Source organism: Protopterus annectens, chromosome 1.part0 (genome assembly GCF_019279795.1).
Source record: "Protopterus annectens isolate FY-2018-M chromosome 1.part0, PAN1.0, whole genome shotgun sequence".
Lineage (NCBI taxonomy): Eukaryota > Metazoa > Chordata > Ceratodontiformes > Protopteridae > Protopterus > Protopterus annectens.
In genome coordinates, this window is record NC_056725.1 from 676,574,475 (window position 1) to 676,596,232 (window position 21,758).

At 42.4% G+C, this 21,758-nt stretch overlaps 1 protein-coding gene across 1 annotated transcript in view; it reads right to left on the reverse strand.

Moving 5' to 3' along the window:
• Window positions 1-21,758, reverse strand: part of PAF1 (PAF1 homolog, Paf1/RNA polymerase II complex component) — a 712,617-nt gene that overhangs the window by 326,694 nt on the left and 364,165 nt on the right. The window lies entirely within an intron of this gene.

A 21,758-nucleotide genomic window follows, 5' to 3' on the forward strand; every position in this document is an offset into this window, starting at 1 on the left:
TGCCAGTTCACTTTGTAGTTCATGTAGAACACAGCCAGGGATATTATCAGATCCCACAGAAGCTTTATTCTTGACTTTGGACAGTGCATTTTTTACCTGTGTAGCCGTGATGGTAGAGACTTGGCATTCCTCAGGTATTGTGATAGGCCCTTTAGGAAAGGGGGTAAAGTTCGCACTGAACCTGTCGGCCAATATGCTGGCAATATCAGTTGGTTCTGTATATGTATTGCCAATGCGCTGTAACTCAGAGCAGATCTGAGTACTGCCATGTAGATTCTGGACATAACTACAGAAGGCTTTGTGATTGTCTTTAGAATCTGCAGCAATTTTGTTTTCATAGCTAGATTTAGAGGATTTGATGAGGGATCAAAGATTTTTTCTGAAGCTAACAACGGAGTTTTTCCAGTCTTGGGACTTCACTCTTTTCTGCAACATTTTTTTCCTACTGTTGTACAGTTTGTTTATGGTAGGGGACCACCTGATTGGCTTTTTTTTTTGGAGGCGAGCATCTTGGTTCTGTTTAGTATGGCCCGTTCCATGCACTTGCGTATGTGCTCATACAGTGCATTGGTGTATGATTCAGCAGTCGTGTACCTATTTTCCATTTGCATGTGTATCGTGAAGTTAGCCACCACTGTTTTTAGAAGCCCAGAATTGGCTTTGGAGAAGTGTTTTACGGTGGTTTCCTTTAGTGGAGCTGTGGGGTGGGATGTGGAGATCCATGGTGATAAGCTTGTGGTCAGATCTGACCAGGGAGGAACTGATTTCTGGTGTAGAGTAACAGTCGCCCATGCTGGTAATGACCAGGTCAAGGATGTTTCTACCCCTGGTGGGGGTAAGAATGAGTTGGGTCCAGGGCGTTGGAATTAATGAATTCCAGAAAACGTTGAGCAAGTGTGTTTGTACATGAGTAATTTTCCCGGTTAATGGAGGGATAAGTTAAAGTCTCCCAGTATGAGGGTATTGGGTTGTACCCTAATATTTTCCAGTGTGTTTAGGAATGTGGAGTGGGAGTCTTGGGACATGGTGGGGGATGTACAGCAGGCTACAACCTGGAATGCAGTTTTACCTAGTGTTAGCCGTACCTGAAATATCTCTGATGCGTTATGTAGGGCTACTAGTCTGGAGGTGTGGATATCCTTTATGAATATGGAGACACCACTGCCTGTAGTGCTTCGGTCCAGATTTAGGTGTAGTATGAATTATAGCCTGGTAGTGCTGGGATGCCCTCCGGAGCCTTGAACCAGGTTTTGGTCACTCCACAGATGTCGATGTTCTCCATTTTAGGGAGTGCTTCGAGTGAGTGCATTTTGAGATTTAGACTTCTAGCACGGAGTAGCATAACTCTCAGATTTTGTTTGCTTGTAGCTGTTATGGGGGTAATTTTGTCTTCAGGACATTGTCTAAAAAAGGCACTATAGGGGTGTGGCAAGAGCCTTTGCCAGAATCCAGAATCCCAGGGGTGACAGGCTCAGGCCATCTCTGGTGAAGCACCAAGGTCTATCGATCATGTCATCCCAAGCAGACAGATACTGGATCCCCTCAGAAGGCCACCAGAAACTTAACCAATTGTTACAGTCAATTATTTTCTACTTGTACTGTGGTATCATTCTGGGTGACAGTAGGATGCTACTAAGGGCTAGGGTCATAACTGCCTGGGATACAAGAGCTCCTCTACGTCTCTTTTCATCTAGTCCAGGGAGGTATGTCTCAGGTCGTTCACACCAACATGGACAATGACAAGAGTCATATTTGTACCTGTTGTGGAGTGACCCAAGTGCGTGTGGCGGATCTTGGCACCTGACAAGCAGCTGACTGTAACTTTCTCCTTATTCAGCCTAGTGAGTGGGACATCAGTGTGCCTTACTACCGAGTCACCTATGACTAGTGCATTGGGTAAGCTGATTTGCCTTAGGGGCTTTGGCTGAGTGGCTCATTGTTTATGTGAGCTGTGTGTTTCATGGTTTGTGCTGGGATGTGGTGGTCGTTTGCATTTCTACCTCGGAGGTCTCTGTTAGGGCAGATTTTTATTGAGAGCCTCGGCGAAAGTAGGTGTGTGTTTTGTGTTACTATGTGAGGGCTGTGGTGGTGTATGTTCTGCACGGCTATGTGTTGAATGTGGTGCGGTGCAGGTGTTGACATTCTCCTCTTGACTGGCTAATCCAGTCTTGGCTGGCGAGTGCTTGGCTTTCAATTTGGCTATATATGTGCATCTCTCACAAGTCACAGTGTTGGGAGGTAAAAGGAGAGGGTTTGTCTGTGTACATGAGGCAGTTGCTTCATTACCTCAGCATGCCCAAGTTCACCAGGTTGACCGGAGAAAGCACAGGGAACTGACCTTTAGACATGCTTGGATAGATACTCAATATATTAAATACCAGAGCTGTTTTCTTACTTTCCTTTGTGGAGAGTTTAGTGCTGGTAGCAGTATATATGCTAGAGTAAATGCTACAAGAAGTTCTGAGCAAGTGCTGGATATAAATTATAAAGTTTGAGTGCAAAAGATGAAAACTAGCAAGATCTAAGGGAAAATCTGAAGAGTAGACTTTCTGGCTCTGGTAATAGCTTACCCTAGCTTAATGGCGCTGCGAGGCGCACAAACACGGGTTTTTAAGGCAGAAAGTTAAAAGGGATAGAAAGCAGCCCAAAATCGCCAATAAGGTACAATTTCAGAGCTGGAAACCACTCCTCTAGTGATAGAGAGGCTGCTCAGTGCTTACCGCTCCCACTGATAAGCAGAAATACTTCCATCTACCACAGCAAGGTCTGGGCAACTCAGAAACCCAAAATGCAGTCCTGAAATCAGCAAATCTGAAATCCGGACTATTCTACCTAGAGAAATTGGTTGGAAACGAGCAAACAGATAAAATATTTTTTTAGTTTTTTTTCTTTTTCTTTTTTTGAAAAACAGTCAGAAATACAATTAAAACAGCAGTAAAAACACTTTTAAGGCACAGAAAAGGCTAGAGCACTTGAGTGTTTAGCCTACAACAACAAATACAGTAGCAATAACTTATAAAATGACTAATAGAGTGCAGTAAGCAATCTTAAATAGCAAAATACAATATCAGTAAATGTAGTACGCTGGAAACGGCTAGTTTAAAGTGAGGAAAGCAATTATAGGCAAAAAAAAAAAGTTGCTCACATTCCATGCCTGGCTCCAAGCCAGTGAGTGTGGCTTCTTACCCATTTAAAGTTTGAGAATAGGATGAGATCATTTCGGCCCCAAGACCTCTAATTATTCACTTTACCAAATAAAAAACTGTATCTGCCAAGCACCAGCTATCCTGAGGGAAACTTTGGAGGAAACCAGCTACTAGATGGTTCAAATAGTCTTTTGCCCATATACCCAGGTTAGACAACCGACTTGTACATCAGGACCACTATGAACCTCTACCAGATTTTCCTTTGGCTTTGCCCTGCCCAGGCATAGTTTACCATCCTTTGGGTCCCATCAGGTATGCTCAAACTCCACCTCCCCAATGGGATGGGTGAGACGGGCCAGGGGGATTCCGCCTCAGCCAGCGTGCACCAGCCCTCACTTTCACTGAGCCATGGGGTCTACTGCCCACCCTCAAACTTGCGCACCTGTTAGACTCATGGAGGCTGGTCACAAATCTAAGTTGCCTGTGTCTTTACTGAGTATCCTGATAAACATTATAAATGTTACAAAGTATATCAAGTGAATACGCTTCATTAAGTTATCACTCTGTAGTTCGGGAAAACACATTTTTAACTGCACACTGTACAAATGAAATCAAGTCATCATTCTGTGTTTCACTCACTTAACTCCTGAATTATATGGGATCAGAGGTGGGTACCCCAGTCTAGCAATAAAACATCCATCATCAAAGACCTGTGAGACCTACCAAGAGTTGAGCAGGGATAGCCCACCATCCCAGATCCCACTGACAAAATGAATAAAAGAAAGTACAACTGCAATCGCCATGAAATCCCTCGCTGAAAAGCAGATTAGCAAGAAAATGGAAGCTGTGATTTCAGAAACTCTGTTTGTTCTACAGTATGAGCAGAAGAGGTATGAGACATCAAAAAAGATCCAGTGTGTCATTTCTGCATGATGTACGGGAAGAAGCCTAGAAAGTAGTTAATGTGTTTACATTTCAAGGGTGGAATACAAAATATCAGCAATAAATCAGAAATTCTGGAATCTCTTTGATCCTAAAAAATTTTTTTCCATTTATATGTTATTTTTACAAGAAACCTGGGCACAAAAGAGATAGAAACTATATACGTTTATGTTTATACATGTTTATGTTACGGAGTTAAAGAACTGAGCCAAATAATGAATTTGGGGAATTGGATGATTCAATGATAATTACTGCAGTTTCTGAAGTAAGGAACAATCATACAATAAGCAGGCTACAAAAAAAAAAAAAAAAAAAAAAAAAAAAAAAAAAAAAAAAAAACAGGTCTTACCTTATCTAAGACTGTGGATGTTAATGTATACGATAGACATTAAAAAAGTTAAATGAATTAACTGAACCGAAGGAGGTTAAAAGACAAAATGTGAATTAAATAATAAAGTTAAAATGAAGCTTAAAGTGGAAATATACAACTGTAACTGCAAGAAAAGAAAGCCATAACAGAAGTATGTTGCCACTGAATTTCATTTCTGTGCTACATGTGGCTGAAAACATGAATGTAAAAAAATCCTCTCAATGGTTCAGTCTTCTAGAAGCTACAGCAGAAGGAATCACTCAGATGTGCTAGCTTGCACTGCATTTGAATTGTTTTTAGTGATGTTTTCGCTGTTCTGTATTAAAAAAAAGTTCTAAGCTCGTTTCCTGCCTTTCCTGTAACTAGTCTAGTCCAGATATAGATTTGCTGTATTCAGGACTGTTTGTAAGCTTTTGATCCCCCCCAAGCCTTTCTGTGTTGGAAAGCAGCCTTCTAGCTTATCAGTGGGAGTGGTAAGCACTAGGTAGCCTATCTACCACAAGAGGAGTGGTTTCTGGCCCAGAAATTGTAGTTTATTGGCCATTTGGGCAGTTTTTCCATCCCTTTCAACTTTCTGGTTTAAAAGCCCACGTTTGCGCAGGTTTGGGCTTGTATAAGCGCTGGACTGCGGCACAGAGCTGAGGTAAACTATTACTGGTGACGAATCCTTTTAATACCACAAAGATTAGCACTTTAGTCTTGTAGCAAGTAACACAAAATGTACTTCGCATTACTTATAAAACCTTTTCAATTAAACACAATTAAAATTTAAAGGCACATGAATCTAATACACAATTTAAAATTAAAAACATGTATACAGATTAAATGCATACATAATCCTAAAATTTGACCATGTGGGTAATAACATCACCAAGATAACCTAACTAAACTGCATGAAAATAATAAATATAAAATTATTAAATTCTGACTGCCTTGGCTGTTAATACTGGCTTAATAGTTATATATTTGTTTAAACCAGGAGGAATGTTGGACCTCAGCCTAAGCTGCGATTTTAACTCCCTATTAAGCAGTACATTTTTGATATCACCTCCCCTAGAATAAATTATTACCACATCAATGATACCAAATTTGAAACCAGAAAAAGAAGAACACACTACAGAATGTTTAAACAAAGCACTAGTTTCCTTTCCATTCAGTATGTCATGTAAGTGCTCATACAATCTATCTTTCAAAGCGCTCTCTGTCTTTCCTATATAGAATGCAGGACACTTTACACATGTAGCCAAATATACTATCATCTTAGTATTACAGTTGCCTTTGCAAAATCTCGCAATACTGTTCATGCCATTGTTTAAACATATACAGTCCTCCTTGATAATATAAGAACACTGGCTGCAGTTGCCACATTGACTAGTTGAATTTTTTACTGTTCTATTATACTTATCCGCTTGTTCAAAAAGTCTTTTAAAATTTTTCCCTGTTTTAAAAGAAAATATTGGTCCACTACCTACTACTTCATATAACTCTTTGCCAGTTTTGAGCATACTCCAATTGGCTCTAACTATGTGAGTGAATATATCAGAAAATGTGTTAAATTCTCTAACACATGCCCTACGGAATTTCTTATCATCTTTTCTTTTCACAAAAGTATTCAAAGGTTGACCCAGCAGAGCCTTATATTTTATACCCCACCCTATATAAATTTCATCTAACACATCCTGTACCAAGTCTTCAGGATACCCCCTTTCTGCATATTTCTCACCAAGGAATACAAGTCCCCCAACTAATTCATCTTTATCAGAGGTCATCCTTGTGACCCTAACGGCCTGACCTTTAATAAGGCTTTTTTTCTGAAACTAAGGTGGTGGCTAGTATAATGCAAACAACTGTTGCACCAAGTACTTTTTCGATAAATCCTGGATTTAAATCCATCATTAGTTTGAAAAATAGTTGTATCACGATAGTTAATACTAACATCGTTCCAGGTGTGTGTAAAAGTGAGGAAAGAAGTACATGTGTTTATATATTGCATAAACAATTCCACAGCATCTTTTGTCCCCTCCCATAACACAAAAATATCATCCAAAAATCTCAAGTAAAGACGTATATTTTCCTGGAACGGGCAATTGAAGACGAATCTATTCTCCTACTCAAACATCACTAGATTGGCATATATGGGGCCACAAGCTGCCCCCATAGCTACCCCACTGATTTGCTGAAAATACTCCCCCTGAAAACTTATGTAGTTGTGGTCGAGTACCACCTCTAAAAGTTCCAAGGTCAGCTGAATTTGATCTTTGGATAAAGTGGAATATTTGTTGAAACTATCACTAAAAAACTCATACCCTTCATGTCTAGGGATACATGTAAAAAGATCCTTAACATCAATTGTAAGGAAACTACAACTGTATTATATGGTATTGAAGAATACAACAATGCAATTACAAATATTTTGCTTGACACCAGTACTTATTCTCCTGTATCAAAAAATGAAATTCATATAGCATATAGGAGAATTGATTCTTTACTTGAGGAATATTTGTTAGAAAACAGGATAGATTTTAAGACACATTACTAACTGAGGCAACTTAACCCTATTATTCCCAACAACTTTGGGGTACCTAATGTACATAAATCTGTGAAAGAACCGCCTTTCAGACCCATAGTGTCAGCTAGGAATTCTAAGATCCACCCTTTAGCAGTGTACGTTGAATCATTGCACTAAGGAAATTACAGCTAAAACAGAACATTTAATAAAGGATTATTGCGAATTCTTAAGTAAGTTAACCAAGGATGTATGGAGTGAAAGTTGTAGTTTCCTTACAATTGATGTTAAGGATCATTTTACATGTATCCCTAGACATGAAGGGTATGAGTTTTTTAGTGATAGTTTCATCAAATATTCCACTTTATTCAAAGATCAAATTCAGCTGACCTTGGAACTTTTGGAGGTTGTACTCGACCACAACTACATATGTTTTCAGGGGAGTATTTTCAGCAAATCAGTGGGGTAGCTATGGGGGCAGCTTGTGCCCCCACATATGAATTAGCTATGGGGAACTTGTGCCCCCACATATGCCAATCTAGTGATGTTGGAGTAGGAGAATAGATTTGTCTTCAATTGCCCGTTCCAGGAAAATATAAGTCTTTACTTGAGATTTTTGGATGATATTTTTGTGTTATGGGAGGACAAAATTAAATGTTCTGTGTATGCAATATATAAACACATGTACTTACTTTCCTCACTTTTACACACACCTGAACAATGTCAGTATTAACTATCTTGATACAACTATTTTTCAAACTAATGATGGATTTAAATCCAGGATTTATCGAAAAAGTACTTGGTGCAACAGTTATTTGCATTATACTAGCCACCATCCTCAGTTTCAGAAAAAAAGCCTTATTAAAGGTCAGGTCGTTGGGGTCGAAAGGATGACCTCTGATAAAGATGAATTAGTTGGGGAACTTATATTCCTTGGTGAGAAATTTGCAGAAAGGGGGTATCCTGAAGACTTGGTACAGGATGTGTTAGATGAAATTTATAGAGGGTGGGGTATAAAATATAAGGCTCTGCTGGGTCAACCTTTGAATACTTTTGTGAAAAGAAAAGATAAGAAATTCCATAGGGCATGTGTTACAGAATTTAACACATTTTCTGATATATTCACTCATATAGTTAGAGCCAATTGGAGTATGCTCAAAACTAGCAAAGAGTTATATGAAGTAATAGGTAGTGGACCAACATTTTCTTTTAAAACAGGGAAAATTTTTACAAGACTTTTTGAACAAGTGGATAAGATAAGTATAATAGAACAATAAAAAAGGCAACTAGTCAATGTGGCAACTGCAGCCAGTGGTCTTGTATTATCAAAGAGGACTGTATATGTTTAAACAATGGCATGAACAGCATTGTGAGATTTTGCAAAGGCAACTGTAATACTAAGATGATAGTATATTTGGCAATATGTGTAAAGTGCCCTGCAATCTATATAGGAAAGACAGAGAGAGCTTTGAAGGATAAATTGTATGAGCACTTACATGACATACGGAATGGAAATGAAACTATTGCTTTGTTTAAACATTCTGTAGTGTGTTCTTTTTCTGGCTTCAAATTTGGCATCACTGATGTGGTAAAAATTAATTCTAGGGGAGGTGATATCAAAAATGTACTGCTTAATAGGGAGTTAAAATGGCAGCTTAGGTGGAGGTCCAACATTCCTGCTGGTTTAAACGAATATATAACTATTAAGCCAGTATTAACAGCCAAGGCAGTCAGAATTTAATAATTTTATATTTATTACTTTCATATAGTTTAGTTATGATATCTTGGTAATGTTATTACCCACATGGTCAAATTTTAGGATTATGTATGCATTTAAACTGTATACATGTTTTTAGTTTTAAACTGTGTATTAGATTCATGTGCCTTTAAATTTTAATTGTGTTTAACTGAAAGGGTTTTATAAGTAATGTGAAGTACATTTTGTGTTATCTGAAGAAGTCTTGCTACAAGACGAAAGCGCTAATCTTTGTGGAATTAAAAGGATTTGTCTCCATTTGGTGGCCTGAATCTTTATTTTACTGTGTTTACCAAGTCTTTATTTATTTTATTGTGTGCCTAAACTATTACTGGTGCCAGAAAGTCTGTTCTTCGGTTTTTTCCTTAGATCTTGCTCTAGCTCTTTCTCTCTTGCACTTCAAAGCCTAATCGCTTTGCACTTCAACAGGTTTTTGTAACAATTACTGTAGCACACCTGAGTGCCATTAGCACTAATCGTTCTTCACGGAAATAGCTCCAGTATTTAGTAGTTATGACCACCCCTCCTAGCATGATTAAAGGGCAGTTCCCTGTGCTTTCTCCTATTAACCTGGTGCACTTGGACATTCTGAGGCAGTGTAGCAACTGCGTCATGTACACAGACAACCCTATCCTCTTACCTCCCAACTCTCAGACTTGTGAGAGATGCGCTTATATCACCAAACTGGAAGCTATGCACTCTCCAGCAAAGACCGGACTAGCTGCTCAAAAGGAGGTCAACACCTGCACTACACCACATGGAACTCCCTTCAGAACACCCACTATCACAGCTCTCACATAAAAACACAAAACACACACCCACCTTTGCGGAGGCTCTCAATAGAAATTTACCCAAACAGCGGAGACCTCCAAGACAGAAACGCGCTCTACCACCACAACACAGCACAAACCACAGGGCATATAGCTCACCTCCACAGTGTACCCCTCAACCTAAGCCCCTAAGGCTAAACACCTTGTCCAATACACTCATCATAAGTGACTCAATAGTGCGGCACACAGATGCCCCACTCACTAGGTTGAATAAGAAGGTAACAGTCAGCTGTCTATCATGTGCTAGAATTCGACACATAACACATGCACTCAGGTCACTCCACAACAAGTACACTTATGACTCCGTCATTGTCCATGTGGGTGTGAATGACCTGAGATGCACCTCCCTGGACTGCATGAAGAGAGACACGGTGGAGCTCTCGAATTATATGGCCAAGGCAGGTATGACACTAGCCCTGAGCAGTATCCTACCATCACCCAAATGATACCGCAGTACAAACAAAAAATGATTGACTTCAACAATTGGATACGTTTCTGGTGTTGGTGTCATCCTAAGGGGATCCAGTATCTGTCTGCTTGGGATGATATAACTGACAGAGCTTGATGTCCTACATCTGTCACGGCTGGGTTTCAGAGTACTGGCTAATGCTCTTGCCATCCCTATAATGCCTTTTTAGGCAGTGTTCCAAAGACCAAATTACTACCATAAAGTACAGTTTTGTACCTACCATAAATGTAGATGTTCGAGGATCCACATTGCTGCAGTCCTAACTATTGGGGTAGTCCGCTGTCCAGTCGGCCCGAATACCAGAGTATATGGCTGACGTCGGTCAGGGCGCATTAGACTGACGTCAGTACGTCAGGGTACTAATGCGCATGACCGACGTCATATCCTCAGTCTTTTCTTGCCCCAGATGCCAGAAGACCCTAAAAAGACAAGGCCCAAAATACCTGCACCAAAAATATGTACAATATATACAAAAATATATACAAAAATATCAACATATAACCTCACCTACACAACCACCCCTAAACACAGAGAGGAAGGAGGGAGGGTAAATTGGACTGCAGCAATGTGGATCCTCGAACATCTACATTTATGGTAGGTACAAAACTGTACTATGTTCTTCGTTCCACATTGCTGCAGTCCTAACTATTGGGTAGAATCCCAAAGCAGAGGTAAGGGAGGCTGGCAAATCATAAAGAAGTAGGAGCTGACAACATGCCCTGCAAAACAGCTGTGGCAAAACCAGCCCTAGACTTAGAGTAGATAGGAAGGTGATAATGCTTAGAGAAAGTATGCACTGAACTCCAAGTAGCTGCCTCCAAAATATCCTTAGTTGCCACCCCCCTTAGAAATGCTGTTGAAGTGGCAGTAGCCCTAGTGGAATGAGGCCTAATCCCAGCTGGAATCTCCTTGCCATGATGGGAATAACAAAATGCAATGCAAAACCCAATCCACCTAGAAATAGTTTGTTTTGACACAGGCTTGCCCTGAACTCAAAGCAAAAGAAACAAACAACTGCTGAGACTGCCTAAAATCCTTAGTCCTGCTTAAATAATAACGCAATTGCCTGTGTACATCTAAAGTGTGCAAAATCTTTTCCCCTTTATTTTGGGGGTCTGCATAAAAAGTAGGCAAATGAATAGTTTGGTTTAAAGCCACACTAGAAACCACCTTAGGCATAAAGGAAGGATTAGTACGTAATGATACCCTATCCTTATGGAAAATCAAAAGGGCTCTACTGCCATAAGGGCCTGCAACTCAGACACCCTTCTTGCAGAAGTAATAGCCAACAGAAAAGCAGTCTTCCATGACAAGTATTTCAATTCAGCAGTAGCCGAGGCTCAAAAGGTTGTAGAGTAAGTTTTCCAACACAAAATTGAGATCCCAAGCAGGAGTAGGAGCTCTCGTGGGGTCTTATATTCTTTGCCCCTCTAAGAAACTGCTTGAACAAAGGATGCGAAAACAATGGTGGGTCACAATCATAGTGAGCTGAAATTGCTGCAGCATGAATCTTAATGGAAGAGAAGGACAAACCTTTGTCCAATAACTCAGTAAGATATTGAAGAGCCACACTCAAATTAGGCTCAGAAATCTCCAAATTCTTTGCTGTACTCCAAAATAAAAATCTCTTCCATTTTTCTGCGTACACTTTCCTTGTACTAGGTCTTCTAGCTTCCATAATCACATTTAAAACTTGTTGAGGAAGTTGAGACCTGCTGTGTTTCAACACAGAATATGCCAGGCTGTTAGATGAAGAGAGTGAAGCTTGACATTGAGCAGATGACCGTCCTTCTGAGATAACAGATGAGGAAGCAAAGGTAAAGGCCATGGAGGCTTCCTTACCAGACTTCTTAGTAGTGGGTACCAGTGTTGCCGAGGCCAATCTGGAGCTATCAAAATCATCCTTGGGTTGTCTTGTCTGACTTTTAATAGCACCTTTGGAAGAAGAGGCAGAGGTGGAAAGGCATACACATGAAGGTTTTTCCAACTGAAAGACAGAGCATCCACTTTCCAAGCTGTGTGATGAAACCCCTTTGTGCAAAACTTTGGCAGCTGGTGGTTTAGTGGAGAAGCGAACAGATCTATGTCTGGAGTTCCCCATGACACTGTCAATTTCTGAAATACATGAAGATCCAGTTTCCACTCGTGGGGATCCATGATTTGTCTGCTTAACACATCTGCTAAGGAGTTCTGTGCTCCTGGCAGAAACCTTGCCTGAAGAGTTAGTTGCAAGCTTAGCGCAGTCTCCCATAAAATCATTGCTTGCCTGCATAGAGGATAAGAATGTGTTCCCCTTGCTTGTTGATGTACCACATGACAGTTGTGTTGTCTGTTAGAATCAACACCTGCCCTGGAAGAAGTAACTCCTTGAAAGCCATTAATGCAAACTGGACTGCTAACATCTCCTTCATGTTGATATGTAGATGCTGTAGTCTGGCAGGCCACTTGTCTTGTATCCACTTTCCATTTAGATGAGCTCCCCAAGCAATGTCCGAGGCATCTGTCGTTAAAATCTGACTCGCCTCTGGCCGGGTCACAGAGAGTCCCTTGTTTAGGTGACATTCCTGAGCCCACCACAAAATTCTTTTTGAAGGCAAGGTATTATTTGAATGACAGTGTCCAAATCCTGGCAGTGCTGTGTCCATACATTTTGAGATACCATTGTAGCTTCCTCATATGCAGTTTGGCATTGGGAAGCACCAGAATACAAGATGCCATGAACCCTAATGCTTGAAGGACTGTCCTTGCAGTCAGCACGGACTGATGAGATAGTTGATGGAAGTAAAGTGATAGACTCTTTTGTTTGTCCGGGGTTAAAAAGGCCATCTGGGCTGCTGTATTCAGTCTCACACCCAGAAAGCACATGTCTTGAGAGGGTACTAGACTGGACTTTATTTCGTTCACAGAATACCCTAGGCATCTTAGCACTGCTATAACATATTCCAGATGCTGTAGAAGGTCTTCCTTTTCTTGAGCCAGAATCAGGCAGTCGTCCAAGTAAGGATAGATTTGAATTCCTTGTAGCCTGAAGTAAGCTATCACTGGAGCCAGAACCTTTGTGAATACTCTGGGCAGTAGATAAGCCAAAGGGCAATGCAGAGAACTGATAATGAGAATTTCCAGCTCGAAACCGCAGATACTTCCTGCAACTTAGCCTTATAGGCACATGAAGGTAAGCTTCCTTGAGATCTAAAGTTACCATCCAGTGATCTTTGCCCAGCAGAGGTAAAAGCTGTTGTAACGTCAACATCTTGAACTTGGGAATGTCCAGATAAGTGTTGAGGAGAGATAAATCCAAAATTGGTCTCCACGTGTTCCCCTTCTTTGGTACTAGGAACAGGCGAGAATAAAATCCTAGGCCCCTTTCTGATACAGGGACTGGCTGAATGGCCCCATCTGGAGTAACTGAGAAATTTGCTTGTGAGCCTCTTTTCTTTGTGGAGGAGGAACGTCTGGCATGCCTTTGAAAGGGGCAATGTATGGAAATAAAACCTGTAACCGTGGTGAATGATATCCAACACCCATCTGTCTTGAGTAATTAAATCCCAATTTTCTTTGAAAAGAGACAGTCTTCCTCCCAAAGGAGCTGCCAGACGAGAATCTACTGGCAGCTGAAAAGGCAGGTCATTGGGTCTGTTTACGAAAGGACTGACCCCTGCCCTCACCAGAAGTCTGAGCAGGTAAACTCCCTGTTCTAGGCCTAAAAGAACCTTGAGCTCTGCCCCTACCACGTCTAGACCTACCCCTAGACTGGGAATCATAAGCAGGATATGTCCACCCCTTAGCAGGCCAATTTCTACTAAACTTGGTGGCTGCACCTGCAAAAATCTTTAACAGTTTGCATAGACTTAGCTTTGTCCTCCATTTTCTTTAAAACTGCTTCCACAGGCGAACCAAACAACACATCAGACTGTAAAGGAGCATCCAAAATCCTTGTCTTAACATGCTCAGCTAAATTCTGATCCCTCAACCAGGCATGCCTGCGAAGAACAGAACTAGTGGCAGCCACCCTCGAGGAGGCCTGTACAGCATCAAAACCACATTGCAAAGAATGCTTACCCACTTGTTCAGACACATGAACCAAATCCAGCAACTCTTTACACTCAATACCTTCCGCCAAAGCATCCACCTTAGATTTCAATTGTGAAAGGAGATAATTTTGATATTTTAGCATGTGAAACTGACAATTCAACGCTCTCATGGCTAGAGTGGAAGAAGTATACACTTTCTTTCCCCACCTATCCAAAGCCCTTGCCTCTATCAGTGGGAACAGGATTTTTAACCACAGAGGCCTTAACACCTTTAGGCCCCTGAGAAACAGTTTCTGGGTCCGCCCTAGGACTCTTAAACAAATACTTATGAGCTTGGGCACCCTATAGTACCTATCAGGTTTAACAGGAGCAGGAGGCAAAGAGTCAGGGTTCAGGGAAGCCTCTGCAAAACATCTTCCACCACATTCAACACAGGAGGTATAGCTAAGGGCCTATGCTGGGGTAAAAACAAGAATTCCCTAAGCCTTTTCCTGGAATCAGAGTAATCCTGGCCTTCCCATTTAAAGTGCTCCCTCATGGAATGCAGAGTCTCTGAAAATGAGAAATCCTCAGGAGGAGAAGCCGTAGGAGTGGAATCATCCACATCAGAATCAGAATAAGGAGGATACTCCTGCAAATCTTCCGCAGAAGACTCAGAAGCCTCTGAACACTGTTCAAAACTATCAAACTCGGTTCCACCCTAGGCCTCTTATCAGGAGGGGCATAGAACCTCTAATCATAGTAATCAAATCTTCTGCCATTTTAAGCATATGTTTCTTAGGTACAGAACCCGAAATGCTAGGGGAAGCCCCACTGAAGCTGAACTTGGCCTACCTCTCAAAGAAGTTTTGGCAACAGAAGGAGAGGCTCTAACTACCTTGGGAAGAGAGGGAAGAACAGTTACCTGAGAAGCTCCCTCAGCCTGGCCTACCTCCTGAGAAGGCACATCCTGTAACAGTAAAGTTTCTGCCTGAGACTCCATAGAAACTCCTGGCAAAACCTCTGGCTCCACTGAGCCTTCTAAAGAACCGGCGTCCGGGACTGCCGGTTCATCAACCCTAGGCTTCGCTGTTTTGTCCTTGCGCTTCTTGGGCGAAGCGGGCGCCGGAGCATCCGGCGGCATTTTATAATTGCAACGCTTCCCAAACACTAACCTGGCACAGTCTAACCTCCTCTTAATAGTGCGTTTGTTAAACCTAGCACAAGAGCGGCATCCAACAACGTCGTGCTCAGGCCCTAAACAAGGTATACACAAGGTATGGTAATCCCTATGAGGTATCTGTTTCCCACAAGAAATACAGTTATTCACTTTTTCTGACATCCGGTTAAATACTGAGGCAAGAAAAACCAAAATGTTCCCCAACGGGTACTTAGCCAACTCTGATTCGGTCTGAAACTCCGGTTTCGGAAATATTTCAGAACGCCAACCTGCACTCGCAAAACTGCTTCTGCATCGGACCATGCGGCAAAAAAGACTGAGGATATGACGTCGGTCATGCGCATTAGTACCCTGACGTACTGACGTCAGTCTAATGCGCCCTGACCGACGTCAGCCATATACTCTGGTATTCGGGCCGACTGGACAGCGGACTACCCCAATAGTTAGGACTGCAGCAATGTGGAACGAAGAACATCAGCTATAAATAAATGCAATCTGAGGGTCATGCTGTTCAATGCTAGAAGTCTAAATCTCAAGATGCACTCACTCGAAGCACTCCTCAAAATGGAGAACATCGACATTTGTGCTGTAAAGGAAATCTGGTTTAAAGTGGCAGAAAGCACCCCTGCGCAACCAGGCTGTAACTTATTCCACACCTTTCGGCCCCGAAACATGGACCGAAGCTCCAAAGGCAGTGGTGTCTCCATATTCATAAAGGATATGAACCCAGCAAAACGCATCCGCGATACTTCAGGTACAACTAACACTGGGTAAGACGGCGATCCAGGTCATACCTGCTACAGGTCCCCAACCATGTCCCTAGACTCTCACTCCACTTTCCTAACCACCCTGGAAACTATCAAGGTCCAACCCAACACTCTCATACTAGAAGACTTCAACTACCCCTCCATCAACTGGGAAAACTACTCAAGCACCAATAAACCGGCCTAACACTTCCTGGAATTCACCAATTCCAATGCCCAGGACCAGCTCATTCTGACCCCCACTAGAGGAAGCAACATCCTTGACCATGGGCAACCGTTGCTCTACACCAATAGTCAATCCCTCCATGGTCAGATCAGACCACAAACTAATCACCATGGAAATCCACATCTCACCCAAGCCCTATGCAAAGGTAACCATCTTGAAAAACTTCTCCAAAGCTGACTTTGGACTCCTAAAAATAGAGGTGGCTAACTTCACGGCACCCATGCCAATGGAAAACAGCTGCATGATTGCCGAATCATACAATGCACTGTACGAACATGTACATAAATGCATGGAACCAGCCATACCCAACAGAACCAAGATGCTCTCATTAAAAAAAGGAAGCTAATATGTTGGTCCCCTGCCATTAATAAACTCTACAACAGAAGGAAGAAGCTGTCGCAGAAAAAGGTGAAGTCCCAAGACTGGAAAAACTCCCATATTAGCCTCAACAAAAAGTTGAGATCCCTCATCAAATCCTCTAAAGCCATCTATGAGGCAGAACTACGGCACACAATAAAAACAATCACAAAGCCTTCTGCAGTTTTATCAAGAACCTCCACGGCAATACCCACATTTGCTCCGAGTTACTGCACAGTGGTACCTCCTATACTGAGCAAACAGATACTGCCAACATACTAGCAGACAGACTCAGTGCCAACTTTACCCCTCCCCCCCCAAAGGACCAATCAAATACCACAAGAATGCTAGGCACCCAGCATTACTGCAGCACAGGTTAAAACTGCAATGTCCAAGGCCAAGAATACAGCTTCCATGGGACCCGATAATATCCCTGGTTATGTGTTCTACATGAACTACAAAGCGAACTGGCACCACAACTATGTGCCCTGTTCAGTCACAGCCTCACCTCAGGCTTTGTCTCTACTGAATGGCACACTGCTACAGTCATCCTTCTCCATAAAGGGGAAGCGACTACAGACCCCGGGAATTAGCCTGAGGAGTATGACATGTAAAGCTATAGAGCCCATCATCATGGACCTGATTGACAAAGACATAGGAAATCTCCAAACTCTAGACCCCATGCAATTTGGGTTTGTGAAGGGGAGATCATGCCTGCTCAACCTGGTTGACTTCTTTGAGTCAGTCACCAGGGCTGTGGATGAAGGTAAGGCAGTGCATACAGCCTACCTTGATCTGGCCCAAGGCCTTTGATACCATTCCTCACTTGGGAATTATTAATAAACTCACCAAACTAGGCATCAACCCCTACATCACTAGGTGGGTTGCAAACTGGGTCACAGAACACACAGTGTTAAAGTAGCAGACGTCAAGTCAGACAGCCAACCAGTCACTAGTGGAGTCCTACAGGGATTGGTCCGGGGACTTCTCCTGTTCAGCATCTACTTCTCAGAAGTCCAGGCAAACACAAAGGGACTCTGGCTGACCATGTTCACAGACGACTGCAAGCTGAGAGCCATTATTAACTCCCCAAGTGATGCAGATATCCTACAGAAAGGCCTCACTGAGACCAATGGCTGGTGTTGAAACCATGGCCTTAAGCTTAACGCCAAAAACTGCACCATCATCCCCTTGGGTAAAAACTCAGTTCCCACTAATTACCACATCGATGGGAGCCCATTGAACACTGAAGGTGTTTTAAGACATCTGGGGAAGCAGGTTGACAGCAACCTCTCCTTCGATCACCACATTGCCACTGTTATCATAAAGTCCTATGTGGCACATCTCATTACCAAGGGTTTACCTCCAGGAAGAAAGAGGTCATCATCTCTCACTACTCTTCCCTCATTAGACCAATCAGAGTATAATGCTCCACTTGGCATGTACTTCACTAGACACCTGCAACAGCTGGAGAGGCCACAGAAGTACCTCACGAAGAGGATCCTAGGCATTAAACACATGTGCTATATGGACAGACTCAAAATACTCCAGTTACTCTGTCTCACATCACCTACTTAGAGGTGATCTCTGCTTGACTTACAAAGCCATGCCTGACCCAGCTCTGTTAGAAATGCTACATCTAAAGAAATCCCAATTCCTCTGCACCACACGCTCCAGACACTTCAACCTCATTACCACAATCAACAGAACATGCTGGAGGGACAGGTTCCTCACCCAGAGACTGCCCATGCTCTGGAATAGACTTCCCATACATGTCAAGCAGAGCACCTCGCTGTCTCTCTTCAAGAAAGATCTTGATGAGTGGATGGGTAATAGAAAGTCCACCCTGGGGATCACTCCAGTGACTCTACTTGATAGAGGCACTGGGACCTAACGTCAGGCGGGACAATGCCAGGGCACTTCTATGGGCTAGGCTTGTAAAGGCTCCAGGGTCATTAGCCTAGTACACATCTATGAACCTATGAAAAGAATACCTAAAATAAACAAGAATGATCAGAGGCGTTTACATGTTACTGTAGGGTGGAACATAAAAAAAAAATGCTTGCTGCCACTAATAAAACTGACAGATTATTCTATGAAAGCACTGAGTCAAAAGGTTTAACATTAATATAAACAGAAAAGAACACAACACTTGCAAGAGAAGCTCAGGATTAATAAAGTACAGCTGTGTAAGGAACTCAACAAACTAGATGTTTGAGTAAGTTCACTGCTGCAGTAATGACCTTTTTTTAAGATTTCCCCAAAGCTTATGTATCTTGTTGGGAAGGTTGACTACTGACAGAGGGCAGGATGCAGGAGGCCCTGCAGAACCAGCAGTGCAAACTTTCACCCTACCCTACGAATTTCAGACTATAACATCTACAGAAACAGTGTATAAAAGACAGGGTAGCTGCCACCAGAACTGCCTGTGTATCTAATCTATAGTAAAGACAGTGGTAGAAGCTGTAGCCCTTGTACACTGGGACCTGGCATACCCTTACATCGCCTTTTCATTGCAAACTGGTGGAAGGTGATACACCAAGTCAGTCATTTAAAAAGGCTTTTAAATGCAGGATTACCTTCCAGTTAGGAGAAGCTTTACTCAAGCCTTTGGTTCCATGCATGCTTAGTTGCCCATGAGCATCCAAGGTTGCAAGATCCTTTTCTCTCTGCTTCAGGTAAGGGGGAAAACTGGCAAACGTATGGCCTGGTTTAATGCCATCTACATAACCACCTTAGACATTAATGAAAGACTTACATGCAAACTCATTTTGTACCTACAGAAAAAGCAAACAAGGATCCATTTACGCAAGTGCCTGCAATTCAGAAAATCTTATGGTTAACAGAATTACTCTAAAAAGAACAGGTTTCCAAGTTAAATAAATGTAAAGGGGTAGTGGAAGCCAGTTAAAACAAACTCTGAGTCACCTTTCATCATTAAAAAACTCACATCCCATGGTGCAACCATTGATCTTCTAAGCAGCTTTAAATGGACAGTTTCTCTAAGGAAATACTTACAGATAACACAGAGGCTAACAGAAGGTTTCATGGATATAACAAGCAGAGAAGGCAGACAAATGTACATTCACCGAGGAATAGGCTCACAGAGCTGCAAACAGATAAGCAAGATATTGTAAAAATCAATGGCACCCCTGCTCTGTTGGGCATCCCATTCCTCCTCTGATACAAGAATGAAAACCTCTTCCATATGGCTAAGTAGAACCTTTTAGTAATCGGCCTCCTGATTTCCCCTTCAACATTTAGCACATTCTCTCACAACATGTAACCAAAAGTTAACAGGGCAGATAATCCATGCTGTCAGCTTCTGGGCATGGTGGTCTGGATATACTGATGACAACCCATGAGCAGAGAGTTAAGAGGTGAACATAGGGTGGCATACCCACTAGTTTCTCCCATTACCATCTACATGAGGAGGGGAGAACAAAATTGAGCTATCAATGGCATTTTCAGTGCTTCCACCCTTATGTTTTGGATCATCTTGGGAGAATGGGGGTTGGAAGGTAAGCATGAAGAAAAGTACAGTTTTGTACCTACCATAAATGTAGATGTTCGAGTGTAGACACTGTTGCAGTCATTACACTTGGGTTATCCTGCCGTCAGGTGGTTCCCCAGCCGGCCTGAGTTCCAAAGTCTTGGTCCGGCGTCGGTTGCTGTCGCCTCCTCCCCGACGTCAGTGCGATAGGGGTATATAAGATGCAGCCGACGCCATTTTCTTTAGTTTTTCTTGCCCCAGATGTCAGGTGCCCCCAAACAGGTATGCAATTCAAATTGCTAATAAAACATACATAAGAAATGCAAACAACATACTTTCAGCTACCAGCAAATACTCCCCATAGGTAGTAAAAGGTAGAGGAACTAGGTACGTACTAGCCAGTAAGAGGGGAAGGAGGGAGGGTAACCTGGACTGCAGCAGTGTCTACACTCTAACATCTACATTTACGGTAGGTACAAAACTGTACTATGTTCATCGTGTGACACTGCTGCAGTCATTACACTTGGGTAGAATCCCAAAGCTGAGGTAGGGTGGTTGGTTCTATAAGGCATTAGGGGTGGCTATAAGGCCCTGCAGCACTGCAGAGGCAAAGCCAGCTCTGGATTTAGAATATAGAGGCAGATGGTAATGCTTGGTGAAGGTATGCACAGAACTCCATGTTGCTGCTTCCAAAATATCCTAGGTAGGTACTCCTCTGAGGTAGGCAGTTGAAGTGGCTGTTGCCCTGGAGGAGTGAGATCTAATGCTGTTAGGCACAGGTTTTCCATGGTGCGCATAGCAGAAACGTATGCAATGTCCTATCCATTTGGAAATAGTCTGTTTTGAAATAGCTTTTCCCTGTGCTGCTGCAGCATATGCTACCAATAATTGCTCAGATTTTCTGAAAGCTTTGGTTTTGTCCAAGTAGAAGCGTAACTGCCTGTGAATGTCCAATGAATGCAGTAATCTTTCCCCTTTATTCTGTGGTTTTGGATAAAAAGTAGGCAAGTGAATGGTTTGGTTTAGAGACACACTTGAAACCACCTTAGGCATAAACGTGGGGTTAGTTCTTAAGGACACCCTGTCCTGGTGGAAAATGAGGAAAGGTTCCACTGCCATTAGTGCCTGTAATTCTGAAACTTTTCTTGCAGAAGTTATTGCCAAGAGCAGAGCAGTTTTCCAAGAAATGTATTTTAATTCTGCCGCGCTAACTGGTTCAAAAGGAGGTAAAGTTAATTTTTCCAAAACAAAGTTGAGGTCCCAAGTTGGAGTAGGTGCTCTACGGGGCGGTCTTATGTTTTTAGCCCCTCTGAGGTACTGTTTTAGCAAAGGATTAGAGAAAATTGGTGGATCCGTGCTGTAATGTGCAGAGATGGCAGAGGCGTGGATCTTGATGGATGAAAAGGAGAGGCCTTTGTCCAGCATCTCAGTCAAATATTGTAATATCTGAGGAATGTTTGGCACAAGAGGATCAAGGCTGTGAGCCTGGTTCCAGGCAGAGAATCTCTTCCATTTACCCGAGTAGGCTTTCCTGGTACTAGGCCTTCTGGCCTCCAGAATGATATCCATAACCGCTTTGGAGAGAGGCATTGCTTGCGTGGCTAGGGAATCTTCCATGCAGCTAGGATTAGTGTCTTTAGCTGGCTGTGGAGTAACTGATTGTTGTGCTGAGACAGCAGATGTGGTATTTGAGGCAAAATCCAGGGTGG